This window comes from Amblyomma americanum, chromosome 7, assembly GCF_052857255.1.
Source record: "Amblyomma americanum isolate KBUSLIRL-KWMA chromosome 7, ASM5285725v1, whole genome shotgun sequence".
In the NCBI taxonomy this organism is placed as follows: Eukaryota; Metazoa; Arthropoda; class Arachnida; order Ixodida; family Ixodidae; genus Amblyomma; species Amblyomma americanum.
Window position 1 is genome coordinate 152,171,995 of NC_135503.1, and position 18,222 is coordinate 152,190,216.

Below are 18,222 nucleotides of genomic sequence, written 5' to 3' on the forward strand. Positions count from 1 at the left end.
TCAAATTTTGAAAATCCGAATTGGGGATCGACTTAAAATCGAAACCAAAGCATTGCATCATAAATAAAGGCGAGACAAATGAGATATCAGGCATGCTACAGCATGGGTGCACTTTTGCTGCACGGCTCCATCGCATCGCTCTTGGTGCTCGCCTTGAGCAGCTGCTATGTCAACGCGCAGAACTGGCATCCCCACCCAGCGCAAGGCGGCCGATGGTGGCTGTCGATAAGCAGCAAACCGGCACCAGCCCACTCCCCACACGTGGCCGCAGATTGCATCTGCTGATAAGCGGCGGTGGCCTGATAACGTATTCGCATTCTGCTCTTAATAGGCGTCGTCCAAGTTTCTTTTTTTTTTTTACTTTCAACCGTGCACTCGGCACACAAGGGAGCGTCGATAGTTGATAGAAGGGCCGCTGTCCCAATCGTGGCGGCACCGCCACTCGGAACCGCAGCAGCGCCGGGGAGTGTCGGTAGCCGACGGAAGATCCAACGCTGCTTACGCATAGTTTCTCTTTGGCTCTGACGCCTTTGACTACGACTGGCCGCGTTTCACAGGTTTTTAATGTAGTGCTTCGTCATTCGTCATTTGTGCTCCGGGTTCGGCAAGCGCCGATTCACACAACGGACCGTTCGCTCGCGGCCCGCGCATCACGTGTTCGTGCATCACCAAATTGAGAGGCGTGCTGTTGGCCCGCGGGCTGGGCGACCAAGGATGTTAAAGTGCCTCTCCTCTCGCAGGAATTAGCGGCGGCCCGCAAAGCTGCGCGCACTAGCTCTGGCAACCACCGCTCTTGGTAATATTTTGGCTTCCGCATTTCGCCGAGTGACATTGAGCCGGCGCACTGTTTTGACAATCTGCACTGCGTTTGCTACCATGACAAAGTGATCGAATGGGCTAGCAAGATGGCCCAGGCCATTGAGGAATTGGACAAAAGGCTGCACCTGCACCATTCAATAGCAGTCATAGGTCGGGAAAAAAAAACAGTTTGACCAGGGTTGCCAAACACTTAAAATAATCTGGCAACAGTGGCACACCCAGCTCGTCCTCTGCTCTTTTGGTCTGTCACATCCGCTTTATGTCATCGGATCGCAGGCCAGTTTTTAGGGGCGCATGAACACATGATGCACGGGCCGCGGGCGAATGGACCGTCGTGTGAATCGGCCTTAAGCGACCGGCGCTCATTCACGGCTACATTCAAGATGGCTGTCATTCTTTATGACGAAGAAACGAACTGTGCGCCGGGCCGCAAGTTCGATGTTTGCAACGGGTGACACAGGTGTGGCAGCTGCAGCGGGGCAAAATTTTCAGCTGTTCCATACGATGACGTGATGTGGCTGTTTGCGAAGTTTGCGAACAATGTTAGAACGACGAGCTGTGGGACCGTAGCAGCAATCACGACGGCAGCGCTAGTGAGGACGATGGCACAAGTGTGTACAAGTAGTCCGGTGACTAATACATTTTCGTTTTGGTATGTACCTACTGGCGCCCGCGCACCGCAGTCGATAGTGGCTGGCGATAAGCGGAGGCCACAGGATAGTGCTATCGCGTTCAGTTATTAAAGGCCAAGCGTAAACGACCTCCAAGTTTTTTTTTTCTTTTTTTCAGAAATGTGATGTGTGGGGGTCGACCTACAGCCTTGTAAATACGGTATTTATAGCCACAAAGCGTGGATGAATGACATGACCCACTGGTGACCCACAACACAGTGAACATGTTATCTGCTCTGTCTTGTGTTTGGTGCTTCTCTGTGCTGGAGTAGGATAAGTTTTCCAAGTGGCCTGTGCCATGCTTTTTGTTTTTTGAGCTGCGCAGAACTCTGTAGACGCAGTTGGAGGCATGGAAGAGGCAGCCCTAAGCAAAGCACGAGATCCAGTAGAAAATAGAGGGCAACTGCAACATTTACGTTTGAAAACAGACTTGGGGGAATGTTAAGAATTGATGTTGGTATTTTTAAACGATAGATAGTTCCACTCAGATTATGCTCATGAGGCTAATGAATGCTAAGAAGACTTTTGCTTCTCGCAGTGTGAGCTTAACAGTTTTGTCTGGGCATGACAGGTGGCAAGAGGGCTGAAATACTTTTCTGCCATATTTACTCATATGTAGGTCGGCCACCTTTTTGTTTTAAATCGTGCTGTTTGAATTTTGGGGGCTGACCAGAATAGGCGCTTTACAGCGCCGCATCATGGGGGCTGCCACTTTTGATCACGTGATTATGCCGCCTTTACACGCCTCCCGACTGCTCGGTGCGTGCCTCTTCACAACGGCTGCTGTGCCTGATGGTTCGGTTCTGAGAGGCCGTGTTTCAGATGATGCGGTTGAATAGGAGTGGGCAGACGACACTAGGGTTGGGCCAAAGCTTCGAAGGACATGTGAGAGCCCCAATTTGATCACTTGCGACGTGAAAACGTGATCGGGCTTCGTGTCGCGGAGAGCCGCTCAGCTCTTCCTCTATGAGCAAAAGGGATGGATTGCCTAGATGCTTGTCTTTGCATGCTTTACAGTTTTTGCTGAATGTTTTTATTGTTATTATCTAAAACGGCAAGGTTTCATGCTCCTGCGGCAGCGCAGGTCGTTGTCGTCGTTGTGTACATGCATGCAGGCACCGCTCTAAGACGCTCACATGCTAACATTTGTTTACAACCTGCTAGCGATGCTGATAAGGAAGCCTAAAATATTTTCTACTGGTTTGTTATACACAGAAGCATGTATCCACACAGGGGACTTTGGAAAGCAGTGCGAAGGTGTCTGCAGATGTACATAGCAGACTTTTTGTAATGTAATGAATGCCACTTTTGATGGGCATTATATTTTTTGCTGTAAAATGGGGACTCCACTTGCTTCGAACTTTGGTTACAACATATGCAATCCTCGTGTCCATCAGGCTCGTCATAAGTGTGCTCGACTGTATGTACCAGGAGGATATGATATCCGGGAAATACTTTGCATTTAGAAGAATGAAGTTGCATTAGCCACAAGTTACTTCATGCAGATATAGAAGAAAGATCATTTTGTTTGTAAAACATTGTTGTCTATAGTGTTGGTAATATCGTGAAATGTGCAACTGGGTTGGTCGTTAATATAGATCAGAAACAGAAGAGGGTGTAATACGGATTGCTAGGCAATCAAGAATAACTAACTTTATGTGTGAATGATGCTAACCAAGTTTCACAATATAGTAGCTGCTTACGGAAGCCATGCTGCGTGTTAGTAAAAATGAATTGGATTATAAGAAGTTTCTAGTGACAATGTGCAATATGTGCTCTAATAAGTTTTATGGAATGCTTCCTAAATATGTGGGCCTGTAAGTGAGGACTGAATTCTTGTGACCTGATTTATGGATCGCCTTTTCAACTGTCCAGTCGCCAGACAAGGCACAAGTGCCAAGGGTCTGTTGAAAAATCTTAGAAAGCAGTATTGAACAGTATGTTTTAGAACCTTTTTGAAATTTTGAATTGCATAAGTCAGTACCTGGGCTAGAACATGATTTAAGGGAGTCAGTTATCTTCTAAATACCACAAGGTTCTAGTTGTGGGATTCATAGTAAGGTAGTCACAAATTTGAGTTTGTGTAACAGTGTTGTTGGTACACTGTATCAAATGACTGTAGAAGGTGGAGTTCAATACTAATGGGCGTTCTGCATCACGGTGGCGAGGCCATTAGCATCTGATATTCAAGTTATAATAATATAAATTTGCTTGGGAATAACAACATGCCAAAACTTTTTAGTGTTGGTGGAAAGAACATTAGGAAGAATGTTATGAGGGAAATTGTTTTTGGCTCTTTTAAGTGCAGACACGTAAGTGTAGTTAGGCTTGTGGTTGGCTTTCTATATCTCTTTGGTGCCAGACCTTTTCGCGACTTGCAAAAATGGGTTTTTCTATTCGATAAGTTATTAAAGTATGAGTTGTGCCACAGGGTTCCTGGGTGGGAAGAGATTGTTCGTAATGAAGCTGCTGTGGTTGTCCACTGGTTATGGTGCTCGTCTGCTGACCCGAAAGGCACGACGAGTTTGATCCCGGCCGCGGTGGTCGCATTTCGATAGAGGTGAAATGCTGGAGGCCTGTGTCAATACAAATGCACATTAAAAAACCCCCAGGTGGTCTAAATCATCCAGATGGCTTTATCCATTAACATAAGGATAAGGAAGAGCCGAGTTATCCAACTCTGCTCTTGGCGAAGAAAACTTTTGCTGTGGCACTGGGTGGCTGCAATGGTTTAAAAACCACCACGGCATTGTGGGAAAAGCCATTTTAGGTGAAAGTGGGGCTGCCAGCAGCCAGGAGATGTAGCAGTGGCTTTCAGAGGAGTGGCCAAAGATCGCTGGAAAGCTTTTGCCTGCCGAAGTCTTCAATGCAGACGAGACTGGTCTCTTTTGGCAAATGCTGCTGAATAGGACACTCGATCTCCGTGGGAGCTCATGCCATGGCAGGGAAATGAGCAGAGTGCATATGACGGTTCTGCTTGCGGCAAACATGGATGGCCCGTGCAAGCTGCGTCCATTTATTATCGGAAAGAGTTCGTCCCTGTGTTGCTTCAAGAATTGCAAGCAACTTCCCATCCGCTACGGCTGTAATAGAAAGGCCTGCATGACACGCCAGCTTTTTGTTGAGTGGCGTCAGGCTTGGGACGCCGAGTTGGGCAGGTTGGACTGCCAAGTATGCCTTCTGTTACACAACTGCTCGGCCCATCAAATGGCTTGCAAGCTGCAGAACATTGAACTCAAGTTTCTCCCATTGAACACCACAGCGAGACTGCAGCCCATGGACTAGGGAATCATAAATTCTTTCAAGGTAGGCTACAGAAGGCAACTTGTTCAGCGGCTCCTCGTAAACCTCCGCATAGGAACTGATTTCAAGATTGACCTGTTCGGCACAATCCAGATGATTACTGGCCCGTGGAATGATGTAAAACAGGCCACGGTAGCCAACTGTTTCAGCAAGGCAGGCCTTGAAGTGGCTGGAGATGAATGTCCACAAGCTTTGGACGACAATGAATTCTTGGAGGACGCGTTTCGCTACTTGTCCCATTTTCTCGGCATTGTCTCGTTGGAACTTTGGCACCGTTGAGGACTTCATCAACGCTGACGGCGAAGTTTAGGCTGTAGCTGACCTTGCTGATGAGGACATTGTAGCCAGAATAGCTGGCATCCTAGAAGGCGATTTCAGCGACGACGAGGACAACTGTGTTCCAGACGAGATGCGCCCGTGCACGGCTGCTGAACTGGCGTCAGCATTCAGCCTCATTCAGCGTTGTTGCGGCGAAATGGAAGGTACCGGGCTGCCGCACCTGAACAGTCGCGAGAATATTGACACTAGTGTTTTCAACTTAATTACTCATAGCAAAAAGCAGTTGAAAATTAGTGATTTTTTTTGTGTGTGAAATAAAGTGCTTTCACGTTGTGTGCCCAGAGTTTGTGGTTCATGACTTTTGCGATCGGTAAGCCACAAATTGTCATAATCACGAGTGCAGTTTAAGCTTCTATCTGTATATTGAATTTTCTCCTTATCAATCTATTTTCCAGTTGCTTTAGAATTCGATATGTCTGGGTTTGACTGTATGTGCTGAAATGTCTTGAGCAACTTTTGCGTGGTCGAAGTTAAGAGGCCAACCCGCACCATGTATCGACCAATATGCCAGCAAATATGGTAATTTGAAATGTCGAGAGCTTCACTTCAGTGTGTTGGAGTATTCTAGTTAGGAAGGCACCTGTGCAGTATGCATATGGGGCCTTTGCTTCTGATGTGCCTTGTTTGATCGAAGTGAGCAATTTATTGCTTAGCCCTAATGGGAGCACTAACTGTTTGGCTGCATGCTTTTATTTATTTGTATAAAACATACTGTCATCTCAAATAAAGCATTTACAAGTTATTTTTGCAAGAAACATTTCGCTGCGTGACCGCAGCGGTGGCCTAGTGGTTGAGCATATCCGCCTCACATGCAGGAGGTATGAGGTTTGATTCCCAGTGCTACCAGGTACCCGCCGGTGATACAATGGGTACAAGCTTCCCCTGGCCCGGTGCTCGGCTTAATCAGGGTGAAATGCTTGGGAAATGGGTCTTTGACCCCACCTTGAGCATACGAAAAATACCTTGTGTCATGGCGCTCTTTGATCGCAGATGCCCTTGCGCCATAAAAATTCACTATCGTTATCAAGAAACATTTTCATTTAAGTATGCATGCTAGAGTTTAACTTTTAGTAACTTTTTTGTGACTTTTGTTTACTTGAGTACTGGGCTTATAGAAAGGCACCAATAGCTTTACTGTGAAGGACAGGGCTTTGTGAACATGCTGACATAGAAAACATGTGCACTTTCTTTCTTGCCTTCAGATGACTTTAATAGTGTGGTTATTGTAATTACTAAGCAAGTGTAACAGCCAGCTTAAAATAGAATGCTGTTGTGTAATCCATATGAAAAGTTGTATTTGTGTCGAATTTGGTTACCTTTCATGCATAAGTAACGAAAATAGTTTTAATTGCCACATCCCCCCATAAGGGCGTGTCCTGGTTCTGTGCCAGCAGCAGCATAGTTGGTAGCATAACACAAAGGGGGAGTGTGAGGAGGAAGGAAATGTTAGTGGTACTGCACTAAGTGCTGCTTCACTGACGTGTGACACTCTCCATGTGCAGTTTGCATCGAGCGCTGCGCCACAGACTTGTGCCCTCTGTAAGCAGCGGTGCAAACTAGTACTTGCGCCGTTTTAACCACTCCACCCTGCTGCCGCAGAATGTCGCATTACACAAGCTTGTTAAGGAGTTTAATTCTTTTTTTTGTTTTTAGTATTCGTGTGAGTCTTGCTGTGCGGCTGCAAGCTGAGCTACTGTTTATTTAAGTTTACCCACAGTGCCACTTGTGGCATTACAGGGGGGGGGGGGGGGGGGTTCTGTTATACTAAAAACAATACCACTTCATTGCCAGTAATATTGACAAAAAGCAAAGACAGAACATTCTGCTGTCGAAAAATTTGGGAAAACTACTATTTCAACAAATTGGTTCTAGCTCTGAATTTGCTCGCTTTATGATTATGATCAGCACGTTTCAGGTCTGTAGTGGGAATGAAAAATTTAAGCTTCACTTTTAAAACTATCAATTCAAGAGTTTTCTATTCTAATTCTTGTTTTATGCTAGACATACCAGCTTGTTTACTGTAATTTCCAGAAACATAGCAGCCCTGCAAGGTCTGAACCCTTTCTATTTCAAGTGTATCAACATTTGTGGGCAGGTCCCATGGAGTATAAGCATATTCTAACACTGGCACTAGTGTAAGTTTTGAACAATAGGTCTCCTCGATTTAGCCGCACTTTCTGCACCCATTCAGGAGGTGCGGCACTCTCTCACTCGATTTGACAGTGCATCTAGTGCCACATACACTTCGGCACTTTATTTGGCTTCGTGCTGCACGAGTTCTTCTGCACTTCTTCTCTAGCCTCCTGGTGAGTTCTCTTCTCATGCAAGCAGTGCAAGGTGCTTGGCGCGCTCTGTAGCAGACAGCTCCGCAGCCATGCTTGTTTTAGTGAGCGGCGCTGAGACCATGCTTGAGACGGTCACATACCCGTGCAAGATGCGTTATGTCGTTTGTGTTAGTTGCGTCAGGTATAAAGATGCGGCGGCACGAAGCCACGAGTGACAGACTCCATTGAGAGGAACGACTGGCCTAGCCTTTATTAAAACTGTCGAATGTGTAGGGGGCGCCAGAAGATACACAACACGCCCCTTTTTGAGTGACAGTTACAACAATAAAACACGCACTTCATAACGTTTAGTTATGGAATCTGGCCGGTGCCGTATGGCTCTTCCAGCCCTTGTCACGTATGTCGAAGCATGCTTTGCTTCTTCAGGATATTTGTGAGGTGTAGCATCGTTGGCACTTGTTGGCCCCGATTCGTCCAGGGTGTAGTCTTCTTGGTAAAAGAATGCAGCGCGAAAAAAACAAGGACGAACAGAAGTGGTGTGGGGACCTGCCCTGCAGCCCCTGAGTTTGCTTTCCCGCGAGGCACCGTGCAGCGGCGGTCTCACCTCGAGGCTGAGCGGATTCCCTTGTCAGTTACATTAACTGGCAAGAGAGGGCGCCAGCGTCGCTGCGCGGGAGACTGCTGAAGCCTGCCCGCGGGAGATGGGGTCTCTTCGGCCGGTATAATGGGCCTGAGCGGACGCGTCGCTCGGGGCTCCGCTCTTCGCCGACGGGGCGAAGAAGCGACGGGGAGACAGGCTCCCGTACTCGTCCCGTCCGGCCTGCGGAGTTTATATCCCTTGCCCTAGCGCGGGCGAACATTCGCTCGGAACCTTGCTGGTGAGTCGGACGCCCTCGATTCATTAGCGTACCTTGTTGCTAGCTGGCGTTATTGTTTCTGTAGCAATAAATGCCTGTTTGTGTCAGCCAATGTGTCGTTCCTTTGTTCCCCCAGAGCAAGGCCCGCCGTGGTCGGCGTGCGCTCGGTAGCGTACGCTCGGTAGCGTACGCGATCACGGGGTGGGGTCCGGGCGGATTTGAACCGTGTCAGCCGCGATTGAGTGGGGAGAAAGTACTTATCTCCCCAATTCAAACCCCACATCTGGCGCCCAACGTGGGGCCTGCTCTTGGAACATTGGACGACTGTCGGTTCGGTTCGAGGAACGCTCTTTGTCCGGACTTGACAAGTGCTAGGCCTAGAGTGAATTTTGATCGCTAGGACCTGCGGCATGCTTTCTTGAGTGCGAGGTGTATTGCGCTGCAGCATGTTTGAACTTTTCGACATGCTCAGCACATTTTTTTTCCCTGGAGTTTCTTCGTGAGAATGACTTGGTCCGCATCGAGGGAGTTCGAGGCCTAGCGCCCGCGGAGTCGCCGAGCCCGAAGCGAGTGAGTACGGAAGCCGCGTGGGTGGTCCGAGTTTCTGTATATATTTTCTCTACTATCTCTTTTTCGACTCTGGGAGTCGCGGCTCCGGGAGCCGGGTGGCCTGGGGCCACGGGTGCCGCTACGAGCTCGCTGGTATTGCAGCTCGGCACCGGGCGCTCCGACACCGTCCGATACGGTGGGCGCCGACCGCTCAGAAGCTGCTTTGTGCAGTGAGCGGGGTAGGACCACCCCACAAAGCTGATGTCTCCTCGCGGCTGCGCGCACAAAACCCGTTTCGGGTCTTTGTTGTGGTCACGGTCGTTGTCGGAGTGGTCGTTAGGCCTGAGGCTTTTCGGAGCTGCCTGCACCACATTAAAAGAGACATGACCACCGGACCGTGACGTTGAGAGGGGGCGCACTTTGCTGCCCGTCCGTTTTTTTTTGTAACCTCGCACGAACTGAGCAGTCTCGTTCAACTCAAGAAAGGGCTTTGTTCACTCGAACTTGGCGTTTGCACAGCCGCGGACACGTTTTGCTAGCGAGTTAGCCATTGTGCCACGAGGCCCTTGCGGATGCCGTTTCCCCTCCCGTGACCTACGTTAAAGGCACGCCGAGAGCGTTTCGACAATTTTGCAGATCCGGTGGAGCCACCCAGGCTTTCTGACCGGTGCACATCGTCTCGCTGCCACCTGCTGCGACGGAGCGGCCTGTATCCTGTTCGCCGCATCCATCCGGGGCAGCTGTGGCGAGACCAGTCAGCAGTCACCTCCGGCTGCTGCTGCCCTGGCGACTACTGCAGGATCCTGGCCTGCAGTTTTCCCACCGGCCTTCGATTCGCGGGCCTGCGGACACGGTAGTCCGCGAGCCATACGAGTCGTCCCAGCGGAGACCTTCACGCCGCCTTCGGAATACCGCGGAAGTCTGCGTGGACGCTGTCGGCGTGACCTCCGCTGCAAGACGTGCCTCAAAGACATGAAGACCAGGAGACTCCTCCATAGCATGTACTTTCAGGCGCGTGGGTCTATTTAAGGTTGAGGGGATGTGGGGACCTGCCCTGCAGCCCCTGAGTTTGCTTTCCCGCGAGGCACCGTGCAGCGGCGGTCTCACCTCGAGGCTGAGCGGATTCCCTTGTCAGTTACATTAACTGGCAAGAGAGGGCGCCAGCGTCGCTGCGTGGGAGACTGCTGAAGCCTGCCCGCGGGAGATGGGGTCTCTTCGGCCGGGATAATGGGCCTGAGCGGACGCGTCGCTCGGGGCTCCGCTCTTCGCCGACGGGGCGAAGAAGCGACGGGGAGACAGGCTCCCGTACTCGTCCCGTCCGGCCTGCGGAGTTTATATCCCTTGCCCTAGCGCGGGCGAACATTCGCTCGGAACCTTGCTGGTGAGTCGGACGCCCTCGATTCATTAGCGTACCTTGTTGCTAGCTGGCGTTATTGTTTCTGTAGCAATAAATGCCTGTTTGTGTCAGCCAATGTGTCGTTCCTTTGTTCCCCCAGAGCAAGGCCCGCCGTGGTCGGCATGCGCTCGGTAGCGTACGCGATCACGGGGTGGGGTCCGGGCGGATTTGAACCGTGTCAGCCGCGATTGAGTGGGGAGAAAGTACTTATCTCCCCAATTCAAACCCCACAGTGGACAGGACAGGGCGCTGACTACCAACACATTTATTCAGAAAGATGAGCAGCTTATATTCTGTCTTCTGCTGTTGGAGTGGCTTCACGGACCACCTGAGTGCGTGGCCTCAGGTACACACGGTTACGCACATAAATTGCTCCACTTGTGGATTGCACTGTATGGCACCTTGGTTGAGGACCAACCTGTGTGACAACTGCTTTTTTCCAGTCATTCATGTGCCTCACCCATACAGGTTGATGTTTCTTCAGAGGTGCAAGTATGAGAGTGTGGTTGTCTCCATATCTGTGCTGTGCACTCTGTCTGCGTTGTCTGCATCTGTCAGGTAGTGTGGTTTCAGGCTATGGGGCAAGGTCGGTATGAACGTTCTCAATTTTCTGCCCATTAACAACTTTGCTGGGGAACATGCTCCAATGGTAGGGGTGGCGCGGTAGCTGAGGAGAACCAAAGACAGATCTTTGCCATCACTGTGCGACTTGATCAGCATGGACTTAACAGTCTGTATTGTTCTCTTACCTGCCCATTGGACCTCGGGTAGTGGGGTGATGACGGTTCATGAGCAATATCCCATTCTTGCAGGAATGCTCTCAATTCCTGTGAGTGAAACAATGGTCTCTGATCAGAAATAAGCACATTGGGGAGTCCAAAATGTGAAAAGATGTCGTTCAGGACCAAGATCACTGAAGTTGCCGTAGTGGTTTCCATGCGTTTCACTTCAACATACTTTGAAAAGTAGTAAACAACAAGGATACATGTATTGCCTTTACAGTGAAAGAAATTGACAGTCAACTTTTCCCATGGTCGCGCTGGCAGATCTCTTGTCAAGCAATGGTTGCTAAGGGTTTGCCTTCTGGGTGGATTGGCAGGTGTCACAGCTTGAGACAAGGGTGGCAATGTCCTTGTTGAGTGTGGGCCAATAAACACTCTGGCTTGCTAGTCCTTTACAAGCCACAATGCCACGATGTGCTTGATGGAGTTTCTCAAGAACATCGGCCTGGAGAACTGCTGGAATGACAAGTCGTTGACCACAGCAAATGAAGCTGTCTGTGATATACAGTTCACTCCGTATGTGAAAGTATGGTCTAGCCATAGGATGACTAAGGCAATCAGGCCAACCTTGTGTAATGTACTTAGTTAGTTGCTGCAAGACTGGATCCCGACTTGTTGCTTCTTGGATCTGCTTGAGCTTGGTGGGCGACGCTTGAACCAGACTGGACACCAACAGTCCTGGATCACTGTCTGCAGTTTCCATCTTGGATTCGGGGTTTGGGGATCTTGACAGTGCATCAGCCACAGTCAGCTGTTTCCCCGGTACATACACAAGTTTAGTGCTGTAGCACTGTAGCCGGAGCAAAAGTCTTTGCAGTCTTGGTGACATTTTTGTTAGGTCCTTTGTCTGGAGTCCAACAAGAGGTTTGTGGTCTGTTTCCACTGTTACAGTGCGGTCAAAAATGTAATAGTGGAACCGCTCACATGCAAACACTACAGCTAAAAGTTCTTTCTCTATTTGTGCATAATGTTGTTGGGGGTGCGTAAGGGCTGCAGAAGCATATGCGATTGATCTGCGTCAAAATAACACAACACAGGTGCTGTTGTGAGCTTCTGTTTGATGAGCTTGAAAGTCTCTGTGTGCTGGCTTGTCCAGTGCCACGCTACATCTGCCTTGAGAAGCTCACGCAGAGGACTGGTAGTTTCCGAAAAATTAGGGATGAACTTCGTGAGATATGTCACCATTCCTAAGAATCTTTGCAGTTCTGACTTGTTTGATGGAAGTGACATGGCCTCAATCGATCTGACCTTGTCAGGGTCTGGGGATAGCCCATCTGAGGAGAGCTGGTGACCCAGATATTTAATGGCTGAATGTCCTAACTTCAGTTTTGATTTGTTAAGCTTCAGGTTGTTTTGTCTAGCTATGGTCAGAACAGTTCTGAGATGGACTTTGTGTTCTTCCGAACTCCTTGAGGCAACCAGTATGTCATCAAAATACGGCTTCACAATGGCCTGCCCTCCAAATACCTTGTCAGTGGCCTGCTGGAACAGCTCGGGGGCTGTTGCAAGCCCAAACGGTACTTGAAGAAAACGGTAACAGCCCCATGGCGTTGTGAATGTACAAAGCCGTGAACTTGGTTCATCGAAAGTCAGTTGCCAAAAGCACTCTTGGCATCAAGGACAGAGAAGACTGTTGAGCCATTCAGGCTTGCAAAAAGCTCTTCTGGTACTGGTATGCAGTAGTGTTGCCTTTTTAGTGCTGCATTGAGGTTCTGTGGATCAAGGCACAAACGAACAGTTCCGTCTTTTTGGTTATCACCACTATGGGATGGACCCATTCACTATGTTCTGCCTCTCGCGTGATTGCGCCATTCTCCTCCATGCGCTTCAGCTCTTCTTTCACCTTATCCTCGAGCGAATTTGGTACTCTGCGAGGAGCACAAACTGTCGGCACTGCATCTTCGCGCAGCTGGATGCTATAATGTCCCGGAAGCTGGCCAATTCCTTCAAATATGTCAGGGAAATCATTCAGTACCTCCTGAAACTGTTCTTGCAGCACTGTGTCATTTGACTTTGTCGTTGCTTGAAGGGTCTTCACACGGGAAAGCAAGCGCAGGGTTGTGTATGCAGCAGCTCCTAGTATCGGCTTGAGTGGCTCCTTCACCAGCAGGAATCTCAGGCGGCACTCCGTGTTGTTCACCGCACAAGACAGTTCACATTCACTGTCTATTGGGAGCTGGTGGCCACTGTACATAGTCACTTTAGCTGTGGATGGTTTGGTTGCTGGTCTGCATGGCCACTGCTTGAACATCTGTTCTAGAATTATGTTGACATCCAAACCGGTGTCTTACTTGAATGTCACCTCGTGTCCATTAACACTGACAGTTTCGTTCCAGTCTGTTGCGTTGGCACTGACACTACACGTAGTAAAGCAGCCCAAGTATAATTCCTCCTGCGAGTCTTGTTGTGGATGCTCATGAAGCAGTCCGACTCATGGTTGATGCGCTGCTGTCTGCCAACGTGGCTGCTTGCACAGGTGTGCGAAATGGCCAAGTTTGTCGCAGTTGTAACAGTTTTTGCCAAATGCTGGGCACTGTTGTGGAGGGTGCGAGGTGCCACAGCGGCATTTACGATTAGACCTTCGAGACGAGTGATGATGCTGAGGCTTGTCGATACCTAGCGGAAGACCAGTTGTCTTCGTGAGTTTCCGATTATACGTGTGAACGGCGTTCACTTCTGGCTGCTGATCACTGGTTGCAATCTCTTGCACTTGTTTCTTTGATATTTCCGCTGCCTTGCATGCTGAGACTATTTTTTCCAGAGTGAGATCGCGCTCCCGAAAGAGTCGTACGCGGAGAGCTCATAGACACATCGCGGATTCCAACCACCACGCGGTCGCCAATGAGTCTGTCGCACTTGTCACCGAAGTCGCATTTCTGCGCCTGTCGTCGAAGGTCAGTAACAAAATCATCAATTGACTGACCTGGCTTTTGTACCATCGGGTTGAACACCGCCGCTGCTTGTATGACGTTCTTCTACGGGCGATATAACTCGTCAAACTTGTCAAGTATGTATTTCACTGGGTCTGCATCTTCGTTTTCGGCAGCAGGGTCTGGAGGGAACGTCTGTGCGATGCGACGAGCATGCGGGCCAAATACATGAAAGGGACACTGAGGAGAACCTTATCAAAATTTTTTTCTTAGCAATATCTGATAGTTCGGCATTTCATGGCTTTGTTGACGCTTGTCCGGGAGCGAAAGATGCATTTATTTCAAAGAAATTTGGATTCGAAGTTGAAACATTTTTTCCCGCCGCTCCGATTCAAACTCGAGAACTCTTATGACGACACAGAACGGGGTGACGTGAAACGTGACGTAAACGGAGACTCCGTGATTTCTGGCAGCTAGCGGTGCGGTCTAGCAGCTGCCGAAATGAAAGCTACCGCCGCCGCACGTTGAAGGCATCTATCGGGGGTCACCACCGTCGCTTCGTTTACGTTTGCACCGGCGTCTTGCCAGCGTTACGATGGATCCCGTTCCCGAACCCAACGATGTAGTTCTCGCAAAAACTCTGGCCTGCATTTCAGCGACCTTAGCCCCACAGAGCGTGCGATGCTTTTGAGGGAGCACGGTTAGGTTAGGCGCCGGCGGGTGGTTTCCCCCTTCCTCAGAGAGCAGCCGTTGCAAACTAAATATCATAACCCCAGTGCGGGGAGTCGCGAGGGGTGCGTTGCGCCCATCGGAGGCTGGCCGGGGCTTTGTGGCCAACGGATTGTGATTCCTTGAACAGCACGGTTTCACGGCGCAGCAGGCGGCGTCGAGGTCTCCCACGGTTGCATGGGCCAAGTTATTTATTTATTTTTTGCCACAAAAAACAAATGGGTGCTCGAGGGCGGTCGCGTTTAAAGTCGGCGGCTTGAAACCAAAGCCGGCGCACGACGCTTCAACGGCTTCCTCGGGTCCACTGGATCTCTCGCCAACTTGCATGTACCTTCAAATATGTACTGTGAATGGATTAAAATAGCCGAGCTCGAAAAGAACAGCTCCGCCGAACTGCTGCAGCTATTGAATATAACGCGCACCTCGCCGCGGAGCCAAATCAGTCTGGCCGGGCTGGCGGCGGCTGGCGCACTCGGCGTGAAATAGATACATGCTCCAAACTCCCCGCCAATGCGGTCAGAGTGCGCCGAAGCCGCCGAACGCGTCGGCGGTCGAGCGCAGTTGGAGTATAGAGGGTCTCGCTTTGACCGACGTGACTTCGCCGTGCAGAGCGCGCGCGCGTGCCTCGCCGCAGTATAAACGCGCCTTAACAGAGCCTGCGCTTAACCGCTAACCAACGTATTCGGCGGCGGCATCCATGGGAGCCACTGAAACCCCCCGCCCACTCACTAAATAAAAGAAAAGAAGTCCGGTGCCGAGGTTCGGAATCGAGCCAGGGCCTTCGGCGTTTGAGGTGGAAACGCTACCGCTCCGCCACGACGGCTCAAGTTACAGCCGTCAATAAAGGCGCATCTAGTGAATGCACTCTTCTGATGCAGAAATCTTCGCGCTTTCGCTAGGTATATCCTGGCCTAACAGAGCTAGGCCATCAGCAATTTTTCTGAACTGCCTTGTACCTTGTCTCCCGTCCCTAATAAACGATTTCCGTTAAGTAGTTTGACGTTGACTGGCACAGCCGGGAATGTTTCGCCGGGCAAGCGTGCGAATACACAAGTGCTGCCTTGTACGATCACCGACCATCGTGCCATCATAGCTTTTCATCGACCGTGGCGATCATCTGACAAGCCTTAACAGGATCCTTCAAAGGTTAACTAGCACTTGAAGCGGCACTTGTAGTTCCTCTCCAGTTCGGCGCTTGTAAATCGAAGCGCGTCAAAAACAAAACCACGGGGCACGCAAAGCTCAGACGCGAAGCGCCATAAAAAATCGAAACTCTCCTGGCCGCCTGTGGCGCCGCCAAGCATCGGTTTTCTTTGCTTCCAACATTCAGGTTGTCTTTTGCCTGCCTTCCTTGTGTGATAAAAGTGCACTATTGGTTTTAAAACAAAACTTACTTCAATATTGATCTGCGCAACCTACCTTTGTTGGCCTCAGAGATTCACGACATCAACTAGGATGGAAAATTCCTCCAAGGTGGCGCCTCTTGTCCTATGGCGTCACCACGCTTGTACTTGCGAGATTGGCCTGTGGTGGCGATACCTGTATTTTGGTTCTTGCTATTTTCTACCTTACATGACCTTTGTTTTCAGTAAGAGCGGCGTTTTTGTGATCAGGAGCTGGTATTCTATCGATACAAGCCAACTTCAATTTCTCCTCAGTGTCCCTTGAAGCAACAAGGCCTTCCGCGCTTATTTAGGCTTAGTGTTGTACTCACAAGCCAGTTCATATAGGGTGAATGCTTCCTGCCATTCTTCCCATGCGGTCTGAAGAGTGTCACCAGGTTCGAAGTGAGCCGGGGGCTGGATGAAAACGTTGGCCATTTTGTTGATTTCAGGCGTTGGGGGGGACGATCTGCTTACGCTTCTGACACCGTGTTATGTCGTTTGTGTTAGTTGCGTCAGGTTTAAAGATGCGGCGGCATGAAGCCGCAAGTGACAGACTCCATTGAGAGGAACAACTCTGGCGGCCACGACTGGCCTGGCCTTTATTAATACTGTCGAATGTGTAGGGGGTGCCAGAAGATACACAACAGCGGCATCTGCGCCGAGCCTCACCAAACAGCTGAAATGACAGTGCGCATACTTGTGTGTACTATATGCGCACGTGTGTGTGCGTGTCTGTGTATGTGTGTAAGTGACTCGCTGGCATGGCGCACTGCGTATGGGTTCTCATCTTTCTGTCCAGCCTCGCACTTTGCCTTACACCATTTCTCTCTTGTGTGCAAATATTATTATTAGACGCAGCATGATGGAGCGTTTCCATGAAAGGCAGATGGTGAGATGTATTTTAATACTTGTGTGATCGCAACGTTTGCGATAACTGGCTTTGACATCAGTACCTCTGCTTACAGTCGCGACTGGCCTTGAGTTCGCCGTCAGCCCACACCCTCGCCTGCCAGTTAGTCTCTGATAGTCACTTCGCCGCCACCGTCCGACGAAAGTGAGTGCGATTTATTGAGTTCATATATAGTCCAGGTTATCAGGCAGCTTTCTCCTTCTGTAAGGCGGTCAGTCTGAGTCACGCATTTGGACTGTAAAAGATCGTTTCGAGCAGAAGTCGGAATAGCCTCTCGAGTTGAAAGTTTGCTGCCTCTCGAAAGTACCCGTTGAATCGGTGACGGTTGACCGGCCTGCGCCACTTTGCACAACACAACGGAAAGGACGGTGTCAAATTCTTCACCACTTTTGGAATTAGCCAATTTCATAGCCACTCCACGAGATGTGCCACTTCAAGCAAATGCACAGTGTTCAATACAGCTAGCACAATCCCGCACATATGTCGAAACAGGTGACAAACACCAATGCATGGCCTCAGCAGACTAAAGTTTCTGCACTTTTTCACTCGATTTGGCTGCTGCACCGACAGCACTAGTGTCAGGCTACAATCGCGCCGCAAGAACTGGCGCTGCACTGGCACGGCACTTTTGTGAACTAGTGCAGAAAGTGCAGCCAAATCGAGGAGACCTAGTCAATTTCTAGGTTCTTGCTGAAACATACTCATGTTATGACACAAAAAGCCCAACATTTTGCAAGCTTTCCGAGAAACGTAATCAGCATACCGATGCCAATGCAGTTTTGAATTGAGAAACATGCCTAATTACTTGTATTCGGTTACACTTATATACATGCACTATACGTATACTAGTTGTACTGTACTTATGTATAGTTTTCAATAGGTGCCCATTTATATTGCAGACATAATTAGGTACATTCTTTTTCTGGCGAAACTTTATGTGTGCACATTTTCCTGCAGGTTTGATTTCATGTACCACAGTTTGCTCCTCTGGTCCACTTCAAGGAAACCTCGTTAATTCGATACCCATCAATTCAGAAACCCAGATAATTCGGACAGACGAGTTCCCAGCCAATGCCCATATAAACCAATGGCGTTGGACGCTCGTTTATTCGGACGCTGCCAGGCTCGCACTGGATTATTTGGATATTCTTCCATGCGAAAGCCTTGTCGCGGTATGAGCGACATAGTTCGGAGGCCCCCCCAGCACCAACAATTTGTGTGACTGCGCAGTTTAGGTTTTCCTTTTGTTTAGTATCGTTCCAGACCACGGCGATGGCGGCCCGACCTTGCATTGGCCAGCCAGCCTAGAGTACTGTTTTTTGCAGTT

The 18,222-nt window shown here is 49.6% G+C and overlaps 1 protein-coding gene across 1 annotated transcript in view; it reads left to right on the forward strand.

Moving 5' to 3' along the window:
• Nucleotides 1-18,222, forward strand: part of PolZ1 (DNA polymerase zeta catalytic subunit) — a 241,817-nt gene that overhangs the window by 84,340 nt on the left and 139,255 nt on the right. The window lies entirely within an intron of this gene.